The 6,392-nt window shown below is 36.3% G+C and overlaps 1 long non-coding RNA gene across 1 annotated transcript; it reads left to right on the top strand.

Annotated features, from left to right (window-relative positions):
- LOC109347865 lies at positions 2,659 to 4,067 on the top strand. The gene is made up of 3 exons (XR_002107667.1): positions 2,659 to 3,134; positions 3,228 to 3,323; positions 3,895 to 4,067. It is a non-coding gene; the product is annotated as an uncharacterized LOC109347865 (long non-coding RNA).

The raw sequence follows: 6,392 nt of genomic DNA, 5'->3' as shown, positions 1-6,392 counted from the left end.
CGCGACACCTATTCAACCTGTTCTGTCACTAATACCTAACAAGATTGATAGGTTTTCCAGGAACTTCATTTGGAGTGTTGATGCTAATAAGAAGTATCAATCTTGTGAAATGGGATGTGATCACTAATAAAAAAAAAGATGGAAGTCTTGGAATCCATGACTCTTGTTCGGCTGATATTGCCCTTCTTGGCAAGCTGGTTGGAATATGGTTCAACTGAGTAACAAGTTGTGGTTTAGGGTTTTGAAAGATAAATATTTTGGGGATTGTTCAATGTTGTTTGCTCCCAAAAACCAGCCGGCTTCTCCTATTTGGAGGAGTATTGTGAAAATAACATATGAACTTAGAGAAGGGTTTAGCCTCCAACTTGGAAACATGGATTGTTCTTTCTAGTATGAAAATTGAATCGGTATTGGTAAACTTTTCAACTTGGTGGATTTGATTCACATTTCTAATACTCAAATTCATGCGAGGGATCTCTAGAGGGATGATTCTTGGGATATGAGGATCTTATCTACTATGCTCCCACCTCTTATTGCTGACATCATTGGTAACAACTCGATATCCATGTACCCTAATGCTTTAAACTTTTGGATTTGGGAGAAGCACACCTCAGGTTGTTATTCTGCCAATTTTGGTTGTTGGTGGTTAAATAGCACGGAAGGGGTGGGGAATTCTAGTTTTGCTTGACACCGCCTATGAAGAGTTAAGATCCCAGAAAATGTTAAGTTTATTTGTTGGCTCTCTACTCATGACTCTCTACCTACTAATTTCATTTGCTTTAGGAGGAACATGGCTAGTACTCCTACTCGTCTTGCGTGTAATAATGAGGAGGAATATCTTATACACTTATTTTGTGATTGTGTGACCACTACAGCCCTGTGAAAATGGTTGGGTTTCAACGGTCCCATCTTTTGGGATGATTTTCTTTCATTTTCTAATTTTGGACTAATGTTGTTTTGGGCAGGGAAGTGTATTTATCACAAGTTTTTGGTGGACCTGGAGGTGGCGAAATAGTTCAGTCTTCAAGGAGACATCATTGGATGTTGATCAAGTCGCCAGAAAGGTGCATCATGAACTGAAGGACTGGAGCCTTCAGAAGACGTGCCATTTTGTTGATCCTTTCTGAGTATTCACTAGAGCTGATCGAATATTGGAACCATGAAGATTAATGTTGACGAGAGTTGTAGTATGCAGAATAAGTTGATGGGAGGTGGAGGTGTAGTGCAAGACCACGATGGCGATTGGATTTCTAGTTTTTCTACAAGCTTTAGTACCGACATTCAAATTTAGCAGAGTTGAAGGCAATGGAACATGTGTTAGATATTTTCTGGTGATTGGTGAAATACCAATCCTACGATTTTGAATCTCATGATTTTCACACATAATATAAAACAAGGATTCAAAGTCATACCTGAATCCATGCTTTCTGATCTACTCCTTTGATATACCTTTTGAGACAGTTTTGGTTTGATGGCCTTCCTCAACAAAATCCTTAATTCATTTTGGGACCTTCGTTTTCTCTATGATGGAGAGAGGTGTCACAACCCGATTTTCGATTGGAAGACCGACTATGCAACTTAGGGAGAGGTGAACTCGTTTTCTACCTCTCCCAATTGATTTGGAGTCGTCACTACGTTTTTTACGATTGAAATGTAGAAAAATCTTTCGTAAGCCCAATTAGGCTAATTTGGTCTTGAGACAAAGATTCTAAGTTCGGGAGTTGATTGCAGATCGAGAAAGGTATTAGCACCTCGTCCGCCCGTATTAAACGGTACCCTTGCCAATCACATAAACTTTTATACCTTTAATAAAATTATTTTAAAAAAATTAGTTATCAAAACAAAGCATTTTTATTTTTATATTTTTCATCTGACAAGAAGTTATCTTGCTCCTACGTATCGCCGAGTGCATGAGAAAATCAAGACTACGTAGTTGTGGTTCAAAAATTGGTTAGTCGAAATATAATTTTATTTTTTTATCGTCTTTAAGATAGGTGAAACAGCAAAAGCTAATGTCCGCACCGCACCAAATCTTAAAAAGATTTTTAAAAATAATCGAAATTTAATCATTGGCGAGATAGATGAAGTAGTAGAAACCAATATCCACACCGCATCTAATCTCAAATGGATTTTTAAAATAGTTAAAAATTAATTGTTTTACGAGATAGATGAAGCAGCAAAACTAATGTATGCACTGCATCTAATCTCAAATAGATTTTAAAATCGTTAAAATTTTATTGTTTTTCAAGATAGATGAAGCAACATAGCTAATATCTGCAGCACATCTAATCTCAAATAGATTTTAAAATAGTTAAATTTAATTGTTTTTCAAGATAGATGAAGTAGCAAAACTAATCTCCACACCGTATTTAATCTCAAATAATTTTTTTCAAAATAGTAATTTAATCATCTAGTTAAAGAGACAAAGTTTTATTAAATTATTATTAAAGAATATATTTTAATTACATAAATTTTTATAACTAAATTAATTAAAACAATTTAATAAAAGACAAGTTAGTGTATATTGTTGCATAATAACATCATTATTGGACACATGATGTAAAGTTTAAAAGGAAACAACACAAATAATACTAATAAACAAAAAAAAACAAAAAAATACAACAAAACAAATGAAACAAAATAAAAAGGAGGGGGGTGACGTGTAAAAAAAAAAACAAGGGTATAATGGAGGGATTTCACTCCCTTTCTCTCATTTACGTAGAAACAAGTTGGAAAGGGCAAAAAGGGAATTGAAATCCCTAATCCCGAATTCCTTTCTCCTCTCTGGTTCGGTCTCTAGCGGTGGTGACGGTGATTCGGGGATCCTCCATTCACAGTAGCTTGAAGCATTGGGGGTGACTCGTGGTGGTTCGTGTCTCTCTTTTCTTCCTCTTCACGATCCAAAAAAGATGGGATAGAAATCCCTAATTCTCCTATTCTTCATCATCTCAGTCTCAACAAGGAGGTATGGCTTCCTTTCTCCAGTGGTTACGGTGAAGATGGAGTCACGGTGGGCAACACCGGTTGCTACAGTGGCTTGGTCTCTAATTTTGGCGGTGGCGGTAACATTGTTGATGGTGATGAAAGAAAGCTATCACCGTGAGTGATTCACGATCAGATCGGGATGGCCTCGGGTCGGTAAAGAACCCTACTCCATTTGGTTCGCAATGATTATCTTTTTGCTATTTCTGATTCTCGTCGTTTTTATAATATTTTCATCATCGCAGAGGTTCATTAAGGCCAAGGAGAGGATTGAATGCATGATTTCATTCTGTGGGGATAACATTAAGGTTGCTATTTGGAATCAGCACAAAACATATTCGGTAACAATTTTTACCCATTTTTCATTCAATTTTACAGCGTGAACTTGGTCGGTCATATATAACCGATTTGGACAAAGAATTAACCCAAAATGAACCATAACATCTTAAGGTTATTACCTCGAATCATTTGTTTCGAATTGAGTATAGATATATATGTTTCGGTTGAAACTGAATTAATGAAAAATATGTATTTTTTGTAGTGTGCATATGGTATGGTTACCGTGTGTATTGATGCCAATGTTCGTGATACATGATAATTAAAACGCATTACTCTTTTTAGTTGTGTGCATAAACAAGGTGAATAACTTACCTAAGTCTATGCCTTATCCCCTTCGAAATTTGAGTGTTAATCCTTTTGGGTGTTTCCTACGTATTTGTTGTACGTTGAGATGTCTCGGTTCTTATCAATGTCGTCTGTTCTTATCAATATGGTCTATTGGAATGTGCCTGTGCTGAATGCTCTCCTTCTTTCTATGTGGTTATCTCGTTCTGAATTCTCTGTGTTTCTATTTTCTCTCTGATTTTCTTATGGTTGTGTGTGTAATCTACATACTTTTTGTACTGTTTGTAGGCAGACCCTTAGGCTGCCAATTTTGATTCAATAACTGGCAAGGATTATGCTCTATGATTGCCCTTTGTTGCTGCAATTAAGTTGATTCTGTAACTGAATTCAATATGCCTTATGGTTTGCATTCTCCTAATACCAAATTGTTGCTTAAGAAGAATCGGCTTGAACTTTACCTCAGAACAAAGGCTTCAACTTAGCTTCAGGAGCATCAACTTTACGTAAATCATTCGCTTGAACTTATAGTAAGGTGGTAATGGCCTTGGGACACGTCACAGAGTAGGACGAGGGGACGGGGGAGTAGTAATGGCATTATGAGAAGACTTTGATGAAGATGGTTTGGATGGAAAAATCTCACGCCTGCCAGGAGGAAGAATGGCTATGGGATCAAATTTTTACATATGCTTTGTCTGCTCTAGGTTCATTCTTTTCTTGCATTTAGTATTTGTATTCTTGCCAAAGTGACTCAGATCTTGTATGATAGCATATTTAGTGGGATATCAATAGCCGACATGGGTCCAAATTCATATGAACCACATACTATGACAAATGCAATACACCTCCCATGGATATTCTTTGCTTATTTAGATTAGACGGTTTTTTTCCTTTTTATATTCCTTTAATCATTGGCTCTTTATTAATGAGATATCTATACTTATGTAGGTATGACACTTTTTAACATAAGGATGATAATATTGATATTAATTTGTACTCAATTGTCCAAACATTCTTGCAAATCATGAAATGAAGTCTTATTTTTATTTTGAGTTTTGCACAAAAGATTAAAATTGAAAGTAGGACAAAATGGAATGTTTACAGTTGTCCCTCTTGACTTATTGCTTACTAGATATTAAACAAATCGTTGTTTGAGTGCTATCTTTGTAAGTAATTAGTAAAGAAATGAACGTTAATTTTGATAAAAATAGGCAAAAGCAACAATTACCACACAACCTTAAATGAGATCAAGTTTAGGAAATGAGATAATAGGTAAACGTGAAAACGCAGGTCGGGTGCTACCGGAACTGGAAATAAATAAATAACAAGGTAAAGCGAGGACGCAAGTCAGGTACTACCGGAACTCGATAACATAAAAAGGTATAAACGAGAATGCTGGTCGGGTACTCCGGTAACATAAAAAGGTCTAAATGATAACACAGGTCGAGTATTGCCAAAACTCGATAACATAAAAAGGTATAAACGAGAACACGGGTGGATACTTCTGGAACTCGATAACATAAAAAGGTATATACGAGATGGCATGTCGGGTATTGTTGGAACTCGCTAACTTAAAGAGGTATAAACGAGAGCACAGGTTGGGAACCGCCAAAACTCGATAACATTAAAAGGTATAAATGAGAATGCAAGTCGGGTACTACCGGAACTCGATAACATAAAAAGGTATAAACGATAACGCAGGTCTAGTACTGCCTGAACTCGATAACATAAAAAGGTATAAACGAGAATGCACGTCGGGTACTGCAGAAACTCGATAACATAAGAATGTATAAACGAGAGCGCAAGTTGGGTACTGCTAGAACTCGATAACATAAGAAGGTATAATGCAAACACAGGTCAGGTATTGCCGGAACTCGATAACATAACAAGGTATAAACGAGAACGCAGGTCAAGTACTATTCGAACTCGGTAACATAAAAATGTATAAACTAGAACGCAAGTCGGGTACTGCCGAAACTCGATAACATAAAAAGGTATAAACGAGAACACAATTCGGGTACTTCTAGAACTCGATAACATAAAAAGGCATAAACGAGAATGCAGTTTGAGTACTGCTGGAACTCGATAACATAAAAAGGTATAAATGAGAACGCATGTTGGGTACTTCGGTAACATAAAAAGTTATAAATGCGAACACAGATCGGGTATGGCCAGAACTCAATAACATAAAAAGGTATGAATGAGAGCGCAGGTTGGGTACTTCCAGAACTCGATAACATAAGAAGGTATAAACGAGAACATAGGTCGGGTACTGTCGGAACTCGATAACATAAAAAGGTAAAAACGAGAACGCATGTCGGGTACTACCAGAACTCGCCTATTGGTAGTTTGGGAGAGAACTCGCCTACCAGAACTCGCCTATTAAGGCCTAAAATAATTTTTGGGAATGAATTTCGTAAATAAATGCATGATATGAATGAGATGTTGTTTGGTTTGTGCACATGAAGTGTGAAGTAATTGGTATTTAATCATCATATTTGAATTACTATTGATAATGTCATGATTGTTTTTATTTTACAAATACTGTCACCATTGCATTTGCTTTCGAGCATTCCTACTCCCTGAAGTTTTGACTTCACTGAGTACCAGAGCTCTAGTGATTAACGACGTGATTTCAGTTCTTCTTTATGGACAACTACCTTGTTCAACTACTTGTTTTTTATTGATTATTGCAAAAGGTTATGATGTTACTAATTAGTGTAATTTCGTAAAAAAACAAATCAAGCTCTACTATATGAAGGGTAATGGGCGAGGTGAGAAATCGTATT

The sequence above is a fragment of the Lupinus angustifolius genome, chromosome LG05 (assembly GCF_001865875.1).
Source record: "Lupinus angustifolius cultivar Tanjil chromosome LG05, LupAngTanjil_v1.0, whole genome shotgun sequence".
Lineage (NCBI taxonomy): Eukaryota > Viridiplantae > Streptophyta > Magnoliopsida > Fabales > Fabaceae > Lupinus > Lupinus angustifolius.
This window is presented reverse-complemented; position numbering and strand designations above follow the sequence as displayed.